The 17,901-nt window shown below is 41.8% G+C and overlaps 1 protein-coding gene across 4 annotated transcripts in view; it reads right to left on the bottom strand.

The window, feature by feature from the left end:
• The window catches only part of lpcat1 (lysophosphatidylcholine acyltransferase 1), a 76,854-nt gene that overhangs the window by 39,716 nt on the left and 19,237 nt on the right, over nt 1–17,901 (bottom strand). The gene's annotated exons all lie outside the window — the stretch shown is intronic.

Here is a 17,901-nt window from a genome sequence, read left to right on the forward strand (position 1 = left end):
CCCCCCCCCGCTATGTTGGCGGCTCTCTGGGGAAGCATCTTGTCTTCTTGTCTTCCTCCTTCATGTCCCAGCGGAGGTGCCCAGGTGCACGCTGCAGGGTTGTATTAATAAATAAACGGCGATGAGGCGGATTTATGAGGCTCCAACTCTTCTTCCTGCCTCACCAGAGCCCAACTAATCCACCGGGGAGGATCCTCTGACATTCTCCCAGGAGGGGGTGCAACAATGACGGCACAGCGCAGCAGTTTGAGGCTTCTGTACATTTATATCTTTTTCAGCAGACAACTTATCTTTCTGCACCGCGTTCACAAATTATGACCAATTCGTATTTTAATTGATCAGATAATTACATTATCAGCAAAACTATTTTAAAATAAGTAATATATGGACTATTGTCATGGGAGAGTGAGCATGAAAATAATAAATACTGTATATAATATTGATATAGCTGTTCATGATATAATAATACATTTATAAAGTAATATATCATTATATTACCGTATTTTCCGCACTATAAGGCGCACCTAAAAACCACAAATTTTCTCAAAAGCTGACAGTGCGCCTTATAACCCGGTGCGCTTTATATATGGATAAATATTAAGATTCATTTTCATAAAGTTTCGGTCTCGCAACTTCGGTAAACAGCCGCCATCTTTTTTCCCGGTAGAACAGGAAGCGCTTCTTCTTCTACGCAAGCAACCGCCAAGGTAAGCACCCGCCCCCATAGAACAGGAAGCGTTTCTTCTTCTACTGTAAGCAACCACCCGCCCGCGTAGAAGAAGAAAAAGCGCGCGGATATACCGTACGTTTCATTTCCTTTGTGTGTTTACATCTGTAAAGACCACAAAATGGCTCCTACCAAGTGACAGGGATCCGGTTCATGAAAAGACGCAATCTCTCCATCCGCACACGGATTACTATTTCACAGCAACTGATATTCCTGTGAACCGCACTGTGGATACATCGGGAGCACGTACGGTGAATATTCGCACCACAGGGAATGAGAAGTCATCCTTCACTGTGGTTCTAGCTTGCCATGCTAATGGCCAGAAACTTCCACCCATGGTGATATTCAAAAGGAAGACCTTGCCAAAAGAGACCTTTCCAGCCGGCGTCATCATAAAAGCTAACTCGAAGGGATGGATGAAGAAAAGATGAGCGAGTGGTTAAGGTAAGTTTAAGTTTACGCGAAGAGGCCGGGTGGCTTTTTTCAGCAGCTCCGTCCATGTTGATATACGATTCCATGACTGTTTTTTTGACATTCCTTTAGCGCAGTTAGATGCGGCTTACAACACGGGGCGGCTTATGGGTGGACAAAGTTTTGAAATATGCCGTTCATTGAAGGCGCGGCTTATAACCCAGGGCGCCTTATGGTGCGGAAAATACGGTAAGTATATATCACATTAGAAAAAAAAATATATATATATATTAATACTATATAATTAACACGTATGTGTTAGTTATACAATTTTGTATACATACATACTGTATTGACCTTTATATTTACATATACATGTATACATACATATATGCACACACATACATCTATACAAATATACATACATATATAAATATACAAATATATATATACACATTTTTCGTATGCATAAATATATTTCATCCCTACAAGCCTGTTTCGCAGGTTTCTCTGCTCTTCAGGGGATGAAATAGCCTCTGTGTTTTTTCCTGACCTAACGTATATTCCACTCTTCCCCGGTATTGAGCACTGTATAATGGATAAACCACAGGAACCTCGACTACATACCGTATTTTTCGGACTATAAGTGGCAGTTTTTTTCATAGTTTGGCCGGGGGTGCGACTTATACTCAGGAGCGACTTATGTGTGAAATGATTAACACATTAGCGTAAAATATCAAATAATATTATTGATCTCATTCACGTAAGAGACTAGACGTATAAGATTTCATGGGATTTAGCGATTAGGAGTGACAGATTGTATAGCATGTTCTATATGTTATAGTTATTTGAATGACTCTTACCATAATATGTTACGTTAACATACCAGTTGGTTATTTATGCCTCATATAACGTACACTTATTCAGCCTGTTGTTCACTATTCTTCATTTATTTTAAATTGCCTTTCAAATGTCTATTCTTGCTGTTGGCTTTTATCAAATACATTTCCCTCCAAAAATGCGACTTATCAGAGGTGGGACCAAGTCATTGTTTTGCAAGTCACAAGTAAGTCTCAAGTCTTTGCCCTCAAGTCCGAGTCAAGTCCCGAGTCAAGTCCAAAGTCAAGACTGGAAAGTCTCAAGTCAAGTCCTAAGTCCTGCATTTTGAGTTTCGAGTCCTTTCAAGTCCTTTTAACCACAGACTAATATATTAACACATATTGTGTATGCTTTTCAAATGCTGTATTTATTTATTAAAACAAGTGCATTTTAAATTGCAGGAAAGAAAATTGTGCTGACATTGCACTTTATAATAGCACTATTAACCAGTCATTTTAAACATTAACTCATTCCTTTACAGAACAAACACATTGAAAAATAAAGTGCAAATGTACTTATTTGTACAAAAGTGTTAACATTGAAAAAACATGACATATACGTGAACATAACAAAAAAGTTGTACTTTTTATATGTCAGGGCCCTATGCTGCATTGCATTTGCAAAAGACCAAATTAGCCAAGAGTCTGTCAGTCATTTGTGCACGATGGGGGCGTAGTATGATGCCACCATGGCTGAAAACTCGCTCCACTGGAGCACTGGAGGCAGGCACTGCCAAGACTCTCATGGCCACTCGGAACAGTGAAGGAAGAGTCTTCATGTTCAATGCCCAGAACAAAAGGGGGAGAGAGTTTTTTTGGGTTGGTGCACTACTTGTAAGTGTATCTTGTGTTTTTTATGTTGATTTAATTTAAAAAAAAAAAAAAAAATAAATAAAATATTTCTTGTGCGGCCCGGTGGTTGGGGACCACTGAGGTAAACAACCAACAGTATGTCAGAAAGCTAGCTAAAACGGTACACATATTCATAATATAGTATACATTTTAACTGACCTTTATTTTACTATTTTTGTCTTTTTTTTAGGTGGCTAAAATACGCGGTGCTGCTGACCGCCGTCTAACGTTACGTGTGATATATTGACTAAGGTAACCCTGCTTAAAAAAATCACTGAACAAAAAGTATGAATAAGGTAGTGAACTGCAACAGATTCCCGTGTTTGCAATAACGTTATAACGTTAGCAGTGAGTTTACAGCCTCACTGATTTAACTACACAGCAAATAAAAGTCACGTTACTTAGCCAATAAACGTTATCTTACATTCAAAACTTACCGTTCTTTGTGCAACTTCAAATGCCGGACGAAGTTGGAAGTTGTTGCCTCTCCATCAGTAATTTTCGAACCGCATGTGTTGCATACTGCAAACTGTTTTGTGTTGACCACCTTGTAATTTTTATACCCAAACGAAATTATTTTAGGCATCATTTTTTGTTCACTGGCGTGTGGTTTGGACATGTCTTCTTCGTTGGTTGTCCTGCAATTTGATTGGATGAATGCTGTGTGATGAAAACAAAGTAGATCTAATTTGATTGGCTGTTGTACTGAGACCACACCAGCTGACACACGCAACGCTGATAGACAAGTACACAATGAAAAATACGGAGCGCTCCCGAATAACTTTTTCATCTTTGGGTTTTGGGGAAAGTAGCAAGTCATGTCAAGTCATGTCAAGTCAAAAGGCTCAAGTCCAAGTGAAGTCACAAGTCATTGATGTTAAAGTCTAAGTCGAGTTGCAAGTCTTTTTACATTTTGTCAAGTCGAGTCTAAAGTCATCAAATTCATGACTCGAGTCTGACTCGAGTCCAAGTCATGTGACTCGAGTCCACACCTCTGCGACTTATACTCCAGTGCGACTTATATATGTTTTTTCCCTTTTTCATTGTGCATTTTCGGCCGGTGCGACTTATACTCCGAAAAATACGGTACATAAATATATATATATTTATATATCTACCCATAAACATGTACATATGTATACATACATAAATACACGCATATACATTCAGATGTATATATATATATATATATATATATATATATATATATATATATATATATATATATATATATATATGTATATATATACATACATATATATATATACATACATATACTCAGTGGCCTAGTGGTTAGAGTGTCTGCCCTGAGAACAGTAGGTTGTGAGTTCAAACCCCGGCCGAGTCATACCAAAGACTATAAAAATGGGAGCCATTACCTCCCTGCTTGGCACTCAGCATCAAGGGTTGGAATTGGGGGTTAAATCACCAAAAATGATTCCCGGGCGCAGCCATCGCTGCTACCCACTGCTCCCCTCACCTCCCAGGGGGTGATTAAGGGTGATGGGTCAAATGCAGAGAATAATTTCGCCACACCTAGTGTGTGTGTGACAATCATTGGTACTTTTACTTTATATACATATACATATATATATATATATATATATATATATATATATATATATATATATATATATATATATATATACACACATATATATATATATACATACATACATACATACATACACACACACACACACACACACACACACACACACACACACACACACACATACATATATACATACATATGTAACGCAGGTGTCAAATCCATACTTTTGCGGAGACTATTAGGCTCTTGTTCTCTATTACTCTTTGAGCTGGGCGCACTCTCCCTAGTCACGTGACCGCCGCGGTCCAATCAGCTGTGCTTATATGCCGGTAGCAGGAAGTGGCCAGTAGACAGGACGTGAGGGGAGACAGGTTGTATTTCTTCTCGAGGTAGGTTTTTATTCTCCTTTTCACCCCAAATATTGTGCTGACAGGATTCTAAACTAAATGCCTATTTGTTAACTTTATAGAGCCGACTACCAGCGCCATCATTAAGCTGTGTGTGACTGTAGAAGAGGAGTTGGTGAGTCCATGTTGATGAAAATAGCACCTCTAGCATTAGTCTCTCTTTATTGCAACAGTCTTTGTGGCATATTTCTCAATTAGTCTCTCTTCCATTGTTTCATTACAACAGTCTTTGTGGCATATTTCTCAATGGTCCATATACAAGGTCTATTACTTGAACCCATGATAACTATTGTGTATTGAATGTACTTTTTAATGTGTTTCATAATAAGCACGTTTTGTGCACTGACCACTTTGTATAGGTCATATTTATGCTACCAATGGTTATTTTAGCACTTTCTTGCATATTGTGATTCATATTGCGCCCTCTACAATCTGTATAAACAGCGTGCCAACCCAGCCTCTTGTTATATGCATCTTCTGCTTGCACACGTAAGTGACAGCAAGGCATACTTGGTCAACAGCCACACAGGTTACACTGACGGTGGCCATTTAAAACAACTTTAACACTCTTACTAATAATGTGCCACACTTTGAACCAAAACCAAACAAGAATGACAAACACATTCCGGGAGAACATCTGCACCTTAACACAACAGAACAAATACCCAGAATCCCTTGCAACCCTGACTCTTCCGGGCTACATTATACACCCCTGCTACCACCAAACCCCGCCCCCACCCCAACCCTGCTCCCTCACACATCAACCCCCCCTCTGTGCGTCGGTTGAGGTTAAGGCTGAAACGACGCGTCGACGTAGTCGACGTCATCGGTTACGTAAATATGTCGACGCCGTTTTTGTGCGTCGGCGCATCGCATATTTACGTCACACTACTGTCATGGCGGAGCGCAAAGCAGACGATGCGAGCGAGGGGAAAAAAGCACGCCAAAAGTCGTCAAAAGTGTCGGAGTATTTCAATAAACGGCCTAATAATGTTGTTGTATGCACACTGTGTCGAGCGGAAATGGCCTATCATAGCAGCACAACGGCTATGAACGAACATTTGAAAAGAAAACCCCCGACAGCGTTCTTGCCATCACCATCAACAAGTCAATCGTCCGCGTGCGTATACGTTGTCATTATTACACAAAAACATGAATGTGTCATTTGTATCTGCGTTGTAAATTCATAAACTAAAGCACCGTTTGCTCTGAGAGGCGCGTTTGGCGTGCCTGTTCAGTGTTTACAAAGACGCGCTCCTCTTTAACGCTGTGGAGAGGCGGCGGCGGCGAGCGAGCGGCGAGGCGGGGCGCGCCGGGAGCGACGCCGCAAGAGACAGGGGACGACGAGCGAGCGAGGAAGAGGAGCTGAAAAGCGAGGAAAGAAAGAGAAAAGAGTTGGAAGAGAAAAGACTTTGTGTAAAATTAAAAGATTGTAAACCTGGCAAAGCCGTCTGGCGTTCAGTCTGTCGGTCCTGAAAGAACCCCACGGCACAAGACGTGTCACAAACGCTAACGTTAATTAGTTGTGCAAATACCTTTTACAACATTAACAGTTACATATACTATGTACAAACCAACAATTAACTTTCACTTTAATCATACTATCATTGTTGTGTTATTAAGCAAAATAAGCAATACTTTTACTTTTGTTGAAATGTTTACACTGTACACTTTTTTGTATTGGATGTTTAGCTTTATTTTTGCACATTTTAGCAAATAAGCAATACTTTTACTTTTGTTGAAATGTTTACACTTGTTACAGAATATTTCCGTTTTGCACTTTTTTGTATTGGATGTTTATCTTTATTTTTGCACATTTTAAAGCAAAATAAGCAATACTTTTACTTTTGAAATGCTTATACTATTCCAGAATATTAAGATTTGCACTGGATGTTTACTTTTATATTTGCACATTAAAAAGCAAATAAGCTACTTTTAATTTTGTTAAATGTTAAAAGTTTTAAATGTTTACATTGTTACAGAATATTTTGTCATGTTGTTGTCAATGTTGACTGAGTGGCCATACTTTTTTTTTGTAAATAAAAGCCATGCCTTTTGAAAAAACTGGCCTACATTTATTTTTTCCTCTTCATTTTAAATTTAAAAAAAAATCGGTAAAAGGAAAAATAATCTATAGATTAATCGAAAAAATAATCTATAGATTAACCGATTAATCGAAAAAAATAATCTATAGATTAATCGATAGAAAAATAATCGTTAGCTGCAGCCCTAGTTGAGGTGAAGAGTTAGGGCTGCATGGGATTCTGGGTATTTGTTCTGTTGTGTTTATGTTGTGTTACGGTGCGGATGTTCTCCCGAAATGTGTTTGTCATTCTTGTTTGATGTGGGTTCACAGTGTGGCGCATTATTAGTAAGAGTGTTAAAGTTTATTATACAGCCTGTGTGGTTGAGCAAGTATGCCTTGCTGTCACTTACGTGTGCAAGCAGAAGCCCCATACAACGTGTGGCTGGGCCGGCACGATGATTTTAGTGGGCGCTAAATGCTGTACCATCACGGCAAGTTCGAGAGAACAGGTGCCTTGACAATCATAGTCTGCCGGAAAAATCGGGAGGGTTGACAAGTATGACGCTGTCACGCGCCATTCATATAAAACCCGCGGGCCGCACTAACATTCAATTTTCATATTAAGGTGTGGGCCGCGTGTCTGAGACTCTTGGTTTATACATAGCACAAAGCAAGAAAAAAAACTTTGTATGCAGTGTTATTTCATTTTAAATTTCAAATAATTTTGTGGCTCCCATTGTTTTCTTTAATTTGTGAAACTGGTCAAAATGGCTCTGACTGGTAAAGGTTGCCGACCCCTGATCTAGTCCAAGGACTGTTCTTGGGAGATTCCAGCCAGGAACCCCACCACCTGTTCTGTGTGGCCTGGTAGGAGGCTCTCCAGCCAACCTCTACACATGTTCACCCTTAACCACAGCACATGGACTGTACTGCTTTACTCTCTCCAAAACATTTTTCTCCAAGAACTTCATTATATGAGCTGAGATTTAAACAAGATCCAGAGACACTAAATCATTGAATTGAAATTGTGTATATGTATATAGTAACTGTGTTTTACTTCAAATTGCTCTCACGTTGAATGGCCATTCAACTCATTGTTGTGTATATATCTGCTGTCCATCACTAATTCTCTAATACACGGTGTCAACCCAACTGCAATTCAAGCTCTGCCTTCTCTCTCCGAGTCCAAACTCTAGTCTTCTGTTCCTAGCCCATAACACCCCATATACTTTACATTGATTTGCAGCACGTATAGGTTACACATACACACGCACAGATATGCATATATTTGAAATAATACCATACCTGCCAACCCTCCCGGATTTTCCGGGAGACTCCCGAAATTCAGCGCCTCTCCCGAAAACCTCCCGGGACAAATTTTCTCCCGAAAATCTCCCGAAATTCAGGCGGAGCTGGAAGCCACGCCCCCTCCAGCTCCATGCGGACCTGAGTGACGTCAGGTGCGCAACACCACGTAAATCGTTGGCCAACCAAAAAGTAACCCCAGTACGCTATAGCCAACATTCACCAGGAGATGGCAACAGACAAACATAGATCACTATTACATTCCTACCCTTTTAGAAATGTATAGAAGTTACTCAAAATAAATAAACAACCCAACCAAAAAATGCAGCAGCTCAATTAAAAAGCTGTACTTAAGCCACATTCTTTTCTTTCTTTTTTTAATACTGAACTCTTAACCCTCATTTGTAAAAAAAAAAAACATGCTTATTACACAAACAGTATTTGTACACCTTTAACACAGATTTTTATACCGTCTTCAGAGATTCAGTTTTTTTGGTGGTACTCGAAACCTTTCTGGGTACCTGCGAAAGGGTGTTCAGCATGGTTAGAAAAATAGTGACAGAGAATAGAACAAGGATGGACAATTCAACCCTTAACTCAACAATGAGTAGATGAGTGTTATGTGTGTGTATGTGTAAATAAATGAACACTGAAATTCAAGTATTTCTTTATATATATATATATATATATATATATATATATATATATATATATATGTGAAATACTTGACTTGGTGAATTCTAGCTGTAAATATACTCCTCCCCTCTTAGCCCCGCCCCCAACCACGCCCCCCACCCCCCGAAATCGGAGGTCTCAAGGTTGGCAAGTATGAATAATACTAAATTAACAACTACAACTAAATGTAGTTGTTTAAGGGTCCCTGTGAAGCAATTTCTATTCATTTATTTATTTATTTTTTAGCTTTTTTACCCTAAACTGCCAGCTATTTCATGTTTAACGTTTACCGGTACACTTGCACAGCTCAACATGTCTGAAAAGGAGTAGGATGTGGCAGCGCTGATTCAATACGACCCCTCCTCGTTTACACCTTCCTTATCTATGTGTTGAAGTATGGGGCAATACTTACCACAACACAATTCATCCTCTGATCATATTACAGAAAAGAGCAGTGCGGATCATTCACAGCGTTGGTTATTTAGAACATACTCATAATCTGTTTATGCAATCAAAGTTGCTCAAATTTGATGACCTTGTTAAATATAATGCATTAATAATCTTATATAAAGCATTTAACAAATTATTGCCGCCTAATCTACAACGGTTTTTTTATAAAACGAGTGCAGGCTCACAACTTGAAAGGCTTTGGATATTTCTTATTGCCGAGAGCTCAAACCACTCGTAAACGTTTTTGTGTGTCTGTATGCGGAGTAAAACTATGTTTTTGTGTGTCTGTATGCGGAGTAAAACTATTTGACAAACTGGACTTGCAACACAAGCAATGCCAAACTATTAATAGATTTAAAGTATTATACAAACATGGGGTCTGGTTCAAAAATAGAGATGAGGGTCTTTATTTTAACCTGCTGTTGTACTCTGTCTCAAAGTCTTAACATGTACTCAATGTTTCCTTACCATTATTGCTATGTTGTCTATTACCATTATTGCTATGTTGTCTATTACCATTATTGCTATGTTGTCTATTACCATTATTGCTATGTTGTCTATTACCATTATTGCTATGTTGTCTATTACCATTATCGCTATGTTGTCTATTACCATTATCGCTATGTTGTCTATTACCATTATTGCTATGTTGTCTATTACCATTATTGCTATGTTGTCTATTACCATGATCGCTATGTTGTCTATTACCATTATCACTATGTTGTCTATTACCATTATTGCTATGTTGTCTATTACCATTATTGCTATGTTGTCTATTACCATTATCGCTAGGTTGTCTATTACCATTATCGCTATGTTGTCTATTACCATTATTGCTATGTTGTCTATTACCATTGTTGCTATGTTGTCTATTACCATTATCGCTATGTTGTCTATTACCATTATTGCTATGTTGTCTATTACCATTATCGCTATGTTGTCTATTACCATTATCGCTATGTTGTCTATTACCATTATCGCTATGTTGTCTATTACCATTATCGCTATGTTGTCTATTACCATTATTGCTATGTTGTCTATTACCATTATCGCTATGTTGTCTATTACCATTATCGCTATGTTGTCTAATACCATTATTGCTATGTTGTCTATTACCATTGTTGGCATTTTGTCTATTACCATTATTGCTATGTTGTCTATTACCATTATTGCTATGTTGTCTATTACCATTGTTGGCATTTTGTCTATTACCATTATTGCTATGTTGTCTATTACCATTATTGCTACGTTGTTTATTACTATTATTGCTTTGTTGTCTATTACCATTATTGCTATGTTGTCTATTACCATTGTTGCTATGTTGTCTATTACCATTATTGCTATGTTGTCTATTACCATTGTTGGCATTTTGTCTATTACCATTATTGCTATGTTGTTTATTACTATTATTGCTTTGTTGTCTATTACCATTATTGCTATGTTGTCTATTACCATTATTGCTATGTTGTCTATTACCATTGTTGGTATATTCATTATTCCTACATTGTTGATACAAATGATTGTTACAGTGTAATAATTATTGTTACCTGTGGTAATGCCACTATGATACAACATGTGTATTATAATCCTTGAACAAAGTAAGAGTGAAACTCATGTGAATAATCACTGAATAAATTATCTTCTTCCCACTCCCTTTCGGGCAAAACTGGACAATCTTGCATTATATACTATACATTACCTTTTGCATTATATTAATTTATATTATTATGTGTTGTCAACTTTGTACTTTTTTATGTCATTGCCTGAAATAAATAAATAATGAAAAGATGAAACATAATGAAATCTAAACATATATGTTTGTGTTTATTCTACTGTATTACTGGAAAGGTTGCCACACTTCCACGGAAAAATGACATTGTTTGAAAATGACATTGGTTGACTTCCAAGTAGTCACACAAGTGCATACCAGCAACAATACTATTATCATCACGACTTCCAAGTAGTCCCACAAGTACAGACTAGCATCAATACTATTATTACAACAAGTTCTGAAACAAACTTCCCTTGCTCTGTGCTTCACATTCCTGCTGTGATGAAAAGATGTCATGTCACAAGACAGCTGCTTACCTGTACTGTGTATGTGTACACATGCAGCTTAGACATAAAGTACTAGTAACTGATAGTAATACTGTTCAAAAACACACTTTTAAACACATCTTTTCTCATATGTCACTTTTAGGAGGATTTCCACCAACTTGGATGGACACTGCAACATTTTTACTGCTGCAGTCAGTCCACAAAGTCAAGATGTGCGATAGGATCTGGCAACCCAAAGCCCACCTGAAAGCTGCATCTGATATCAAATATTTGTGTTTTGCCAGGAAGGCGTGACGGGAATGTGATGAACATCAAATGTGCTTAGTTGGTCGGCCGACAGGACGTCACTGCTCGAAAATGTTTGACTCAGCTGGAGTTATTTCTACTGTCTGTGTCGCTTCCTGCTCTCTATGAACTATAAATGGACAAAGTACGAGCAAATCATTTGTTCACATTTCCTACAAAGTCAAACGCTGATACTGAGGCTCAGTATTGACTGAAATATGCCTTGAAATTGGCGCAAAATTTCCAAATATGTATCTGTGTTGTACTTTTTCTTTGGCTTTCTGTCGCTGTTTTTACAGCATTTATTTAAAAATATACACCACCATTATGGATTAAGTCATGTCCGATTTTAACAAATATTCACAAGAAGTCAATTAAGCGAGCAGCAAAAGAATAACTTATAATGATTTGTTTTCTGTTTGGCTTTTGTCATTTTTTTCAGTCCCCGAAGCTCAGACCTACTTCCTGTTCCTGTCTACGGCGCAAAGTCTTCTGGGTAATGTAGTATATAAACATTTACTTCCTAGTTGACATGTATTTAACATTTATCTATCCAGGGTCCATCCATCCATCCATCTTCTTCCGCTTATCCGAGGTCGGGTCACGGGGGCAGCAGCTTAAGCAGGGAAGCCCAGACTTCCCTCTCCCCAGCCACTTCGTCCAGCTCTTCCTGTGGGACCCCGAGGCGTTCCCAGGCCAGCCGGGAGACATAGTCTTCCCAACGTGTCCTGGGTCTTCCCCGCGGCCTCCTACCGGTGGGACGTGCCCTAAACACCTCCCTAGGGAGGCGTTCGGGTGGCATCCTGACCAGATGCCCGAACCACCTCATCTGGCTCTCGATGTGGAGGAGCAGCGGCTTTACTTTGAGCTCCTCCCGGATGACAGAGCTTCTCACCCTATCTCTAAGGGAGAGCCCCGCCACCCGGCGGAGGAAACTCATTTCGGCCGCTTGTACCCGTGATCTTGTCCTTTCGGTCATAACCCAAAGCTCATGACCATAGGTGAGGATGGGAACGTAGATCGACCGGTAAATTGAGAGCTTTGCCTTCCGGCTCAACTCCTTCTTCACCACAACGGATCGATACAGCGTCCGCATTACTGAAGACGCCGCACCGATCCGCCTGTCGATTTCACGATCCACTCTGCCCCCACTCGTGAACAAGACTCCGAGGTACTTGAACTCCTCCACTTGGGGCAAGATCTCCTCCCCAACCCGGAGATGGCACTCCACCCTTTTCCGGGCGAGAACCATGGACTCGGACTTGGAGGTGCTGATTCTCATCCCAGTCGCTTCACACTCAGCTGCGAACCGATCCAGTGAGAGCTGAAGATCCTGGCCAGATGAAGCCATCAGGACCACATCATCTGCAAAAAGCAGAGACCTAATCCTGCAGCCACCAAACCAGATCCCCTCAACGCCTTGACTGCGCCTAGAAATTCTGTCCATAAAAGTTATGAACAGAATGGGTGACAAAGGGCAGCCTTGGCGGAGTCCAACCCTCACTGGAAACGTGTCCGACTTACTACCGGCAATGCGGACCAAGCTCTGGCACTGATCATACAGGGAGCGGACTGCCACAATCAGACAGTCCGATACCCCGTACTCTCTGAGCACTCCCCACAGGACTTCCCGAGGGACACGGTCGAATGCCTTCTCCAAGTCCACAAAACACATGTAGACTGGTTGGGCAAACTCCCATGCACCCTCAAGGACCCTGCCGAGAGTATAGAGCTGGTCCACAGTTCCACGACCAGGACGAAAACCACACTGTTCCTCCTGAATCCGAGGTTCGACTATCCGGCGTAGCCTCCTCTCCAGTACACCTGAATAGACCTTACCGGGAAGGCTGAGGAGTGTGATCCCACGATAATTAGAACACACCCTCCGGTTCCCCTTCTTAAAGAGAGGAACCACCACCCCGGTCTGCCAATCCAGAGGTACCGCCCCCGATGTCCACGCGATGCTGCAGAGTCTTGTCAACCAAGACAGCCCCACAGCATCCAGAGCCTTAAGGAACTCCGGGCGGATCTCATCTACCCCCGGGGCCTTGCCACCGAGGAGCTTTTTAACTACCTCAGCAACCTCAGCCCCAGAAATAGGAGAGCCCACCACAGACTCCCCAGGCACTGCTTCCTCATAGGAAGACGTGTTGGTGGGATTGAGGAGGTCTTCGAAGTATTCCCTCCACCGATCCACAACATCCGCAGTCGAGGTCAGCAGAACACCATCCTCACCATACACGGTGTTGATAGTGCACTGCTTCCCCTTCCTGAGGCGGCGGATGGTGGACCAGAATTGCTTCGAAGCCGTCCGGAAGTCGTTTTCCATGGCCTCACCGAACTCCTCCCATGTCCGAGTTTTTGCCTCTGCGACCGCTGAAGCCGCACACCGCTTGGCCTGTCGGTACCTGTCCGCTGCCTCAGGAGTCCTATGAGCCAAAAGAACCCGATAGGACTCCTTCTTCAGCTTGACGGCATCTCTCACCGCCGGTGTCCACCAACGGGTTCTAGGATTACCGCCACGACAAGCACCAACTACCTTGCGGCCACAGCTCCAATCAGCCGCCTCGACAATAGAGGCGCGGAACATGGTCCATTCGGACTCAATGTCCAGCACCTCCCTCGTGACATGTTCAAAGTTCTTCCGGAGGTGGGAATTGAAACTCTCTCTGACAGGAGACTCTGCCAGACGTTCCCAGCAAACCCTCACAATGCGTTTGGGCCTGCCAGGTCTGTCCGGCATCCTCCCCCACCATCGCAGCCAACTCACCACCAGGTGGTGATCGGTAGAAAGCTCCGCCCCTCTCTTCACCCGAGTGTCCAAAACATGAGGCCGCAAATCCGATGACACAACTACAAAGTCGATCATGGAACTGCGGCCTAGGGTGTCCTGGTGCCAAGTGCACATATGGACACCCTTATGTTTGAACATGGTGTTTGTTATTGACAATCTGTGACGAGCACAAAAGTCCAATAACAAAACACCACTCGGATTCAGATCCGGGCGGCCATTCTTCCCAATCACGCCTCTCCAGGTTTCACTGTCGCTGCCAACATGAGCATTGAAGTCTCCCAGTAGAACAAGGGAATCACCCGGGGGCGCACTCTCAAGTACTCCCTCGAGTGAATCCAAAAAGGGTGGGTACTCTGAGCTGCGGTTTGGCGCATAAGCGCAAACCACAGTCAGGACCCGTTCCCCCACCCGAAGGCGGAGGGAAGCTACCCTCTCGTCCACCGGGTTGAACTCCAATGTGCAGGCTCTGAGCCGGGGGAAAACAAGAATTGCCACCCCAGCCCGTCGCCTCTCACTGCCGGCAACGCCAGAGTAGAAGAGAGTCCAGCCCCTCTCGAGAGAAGTGGTTCCAGAGCCCTTGCTGTGCGTCGAAGTGAGTCCGACTATATCTAGCCGGAACTTCTCCACCTCGCGCACTAGCTCAGGCTCCTTCCCCCCCAGCGAGGTGACGTTCCACGTCCCAAGAGCTAGCTTCTGTAGCCGAGGATCGGACCGCCAAGTGCCCTGCCTTCGGCTGCCGCCCAGCTCACATCGCACCCGACCTCTATGAGTCCCTGCTATGGGTGGTGAGCCCATTGGAGGGGGGACCCACGTTGCCTCTTCGGGCTGTGCCCGGCCGGGCCCCATGGGGACAGGCCCGGCCACCAGGCCCTCGCCATCGTGCCCCACCTCCGGGCCTGGCTCCAGAGGGGGGCCCCGGTGACCCGCGTCCGGGCGAGGGAAATCTGGGTTCCTTGTCAGTGTTCCTCATAGAGATCTTCGAGCTGCTCTTTGTCTGATCCCTCACCTAGGACCAGTTTGCCTTGGGAGACCCTACCAGGGGGCATAAAGCCCCCGGACAACATAGCTCCTAGGATCATTGGGACACGCAAACTCCTCTACCACGTTAAGGTGGCAGCTCAGAGAGGAGCTGGGTAAGACAATTAAAAACATATTTTCATTTGCAATGCTGACCAAGTAAAGAGGCAGCATTTACATGTTAGAGATGTTAAAGTGTGATGATAATTGACCAACACAAAGAAGCGCTACAGATCGCTCTCAACACTTCACAAATCGTGTGAGGGTTAATGTGTCGGACCATAGATGAATGTTGAAGATGGACAAACACTTTTCAAGTGTAAAACATACACGGAGAATATCTGCAACTTGTGGACAACATTGTCCGTTGTCTGCTCTAAGGAAGCCTTTGGTGGTGTTTCTTTCTCTAACTATAACTATGGCTATTATTAGTTATCATTATTTAAAACAGTGCAGTAATTTGACAATGAGCTTTGAGTACCGTATTTTCCGCACTATAAGGCGCACCGGATTATTAGCCGCACCTTCAATGAATGGCATATTTCATAACTTTGTCCACCAATAAGCCGCCCCGGACTATAAGCCGCGCCTACGCTGCGCTAAAGGGAATGTCAAAAAAACAGTCAGATAGGTCAGTCAAACTTTAATAATATATTAAAAACCAGCGTTCTAACAACTCTGTTCACTCCCAAAATGTACGCAAATGTGCAATCACAAACATAGTAAAATTCAAAATAGTGCAGAGCAATAGCAACATAATGTTGCTCGAACGTTAATGTCACAACACACAAAATAAACATAGCGCTCACTTTCTGAAGTTATTCTTCATTCGTAAATCCTTCGTCTTCGGTGTCCGAAGTGAAAAGTTGGGCAAATTTACGATCCACTGGCAGATGTTGGCGTCGTCTGGCGCTGCCTCCTCGTCTTAGTGAAGGTGTGTTCGCCTTCTGTCCTCCATTGTTCCCACGCAGTTAGCAGTCTAGCTTCGAATGCCCTGTTGACACCAATATCTAGCGGCTGGAGGTCTTTTGTCAATCCACCCGGAATGACGGCGAGTATTGAATTAAGCGCGTAAGCGTGTCTCTTAATGTGATGTTATGAGCTAGCAAATATAACAACTACACTACCCAGCATGCAACGATAGTTACGAGCATGCGCGGTAGCCCTGAGAAGCGTTGTTGTATGCTGGCAGTTAGAATGTGGTTATGAGCACGCTGTGAGTAAACGTTGAGAACTCAGTTAACACGCCTCGTCTGCATTATTTATAATTAGACAGACAACACACTTAATAGGAGCCATTTTGGGGTCTTTACATAAACACACAAATGGAAATGAAACGTCACATATCCCAGCATGCACCGCGCGCTTCTTCTACGGGGAAAAAAGATGGCGGCTGTTTACCGTAGTTGCGAGACCTAAACTTTATGAAAATGAATCTTAATATTTATCCATATATAAAGCGCACCGGGTTATAAGGCGCACTGTCAGCTTTTGAGAAAATTTGTGGTTTTTAGGTGCGCCTTATAGTGCGGAAAATACGGTAAGTTATTTTACTGCCATCTAGTGTCTACTTTTAGGTCTGTATGCTATAAAACGAGTAAATCATCATAACAGTATTTGTTTTACATTATATAAATAACTCCTTGTTTGTCAACACAAGTAGGTGCAGTCATTTAATCCTGTGAGATATGTCTTGTTGTGTTTTTCTTTTTCTTTGGATTTCTGCAATATCTATACAAAATATGGACATAATTTGATGTCAGATAATCAGAAATCTCTAAAAAGCTCAGTTCAGCGTGCAATATCTCATGGAAATAACTGCTTGGTTTTTTGTTCTTTGGTTTTTGGCAACATTTGTACAAGAATATGTGGAGTCATCACATTCTGTCTCACAAGGCTCAGGTCAACGAGCAGCGACAAATCAACTGTTTTGCCTTTTTCAACTTTTTGTTGCCAATTTTATTTTTACAAGAAAACCACCAAATTGTGTTTTGAAATGTTCAAGAGATCAGCTGGACGTGCATGACGTCATAAGACACACAACAGCAAATGTTACGAGAGCTCAGCAAGCATTAAAGGATTGCTGCTGTACGTTTTGTAAAGGTGCACAAAAAAAAATATCTATCCACATCCGGATCACAATTCTTATTCATCCCAATTCTAAATCGATTACTAATTTTAAAAAACATTTAAAAAAATAAAGGGTATATATATATATATATATATATATATATATATATATATATATTTCCCCTTTATTTTTTAAAAGGCTTATTTATGATTAACTACCGTATTTTCCGCACTATAAGGCGCACCGGATTATTAGCCGCACCTTCTATGAATTACATATTTCATAATTTTGTCCACCAATAAGCCGCCCCGGACTATAAGCCGCGCCTACGCTGCGCTAAAGTGAATGTCAAAAAAACGCTGCGCTAAAGTGAATGTCAAAAAAACAGTC

The sequence above is a fragment of the Nerophis lumbriciformis genome, linkage group LG21 (genome assembly GCF_033978685.3).
Source record: "Nerophis lumbriciformis linkage group LG21, RoL_Nlum_v2.1, whole genome shotgun sequence".
Taxonomy (NCBI): Eukaryota; Metazoa; Chordata; class Actinopteri; order Syngnathiformes; family Syngnathidae; genus Nerophis; species Nerophis lumbriciformis.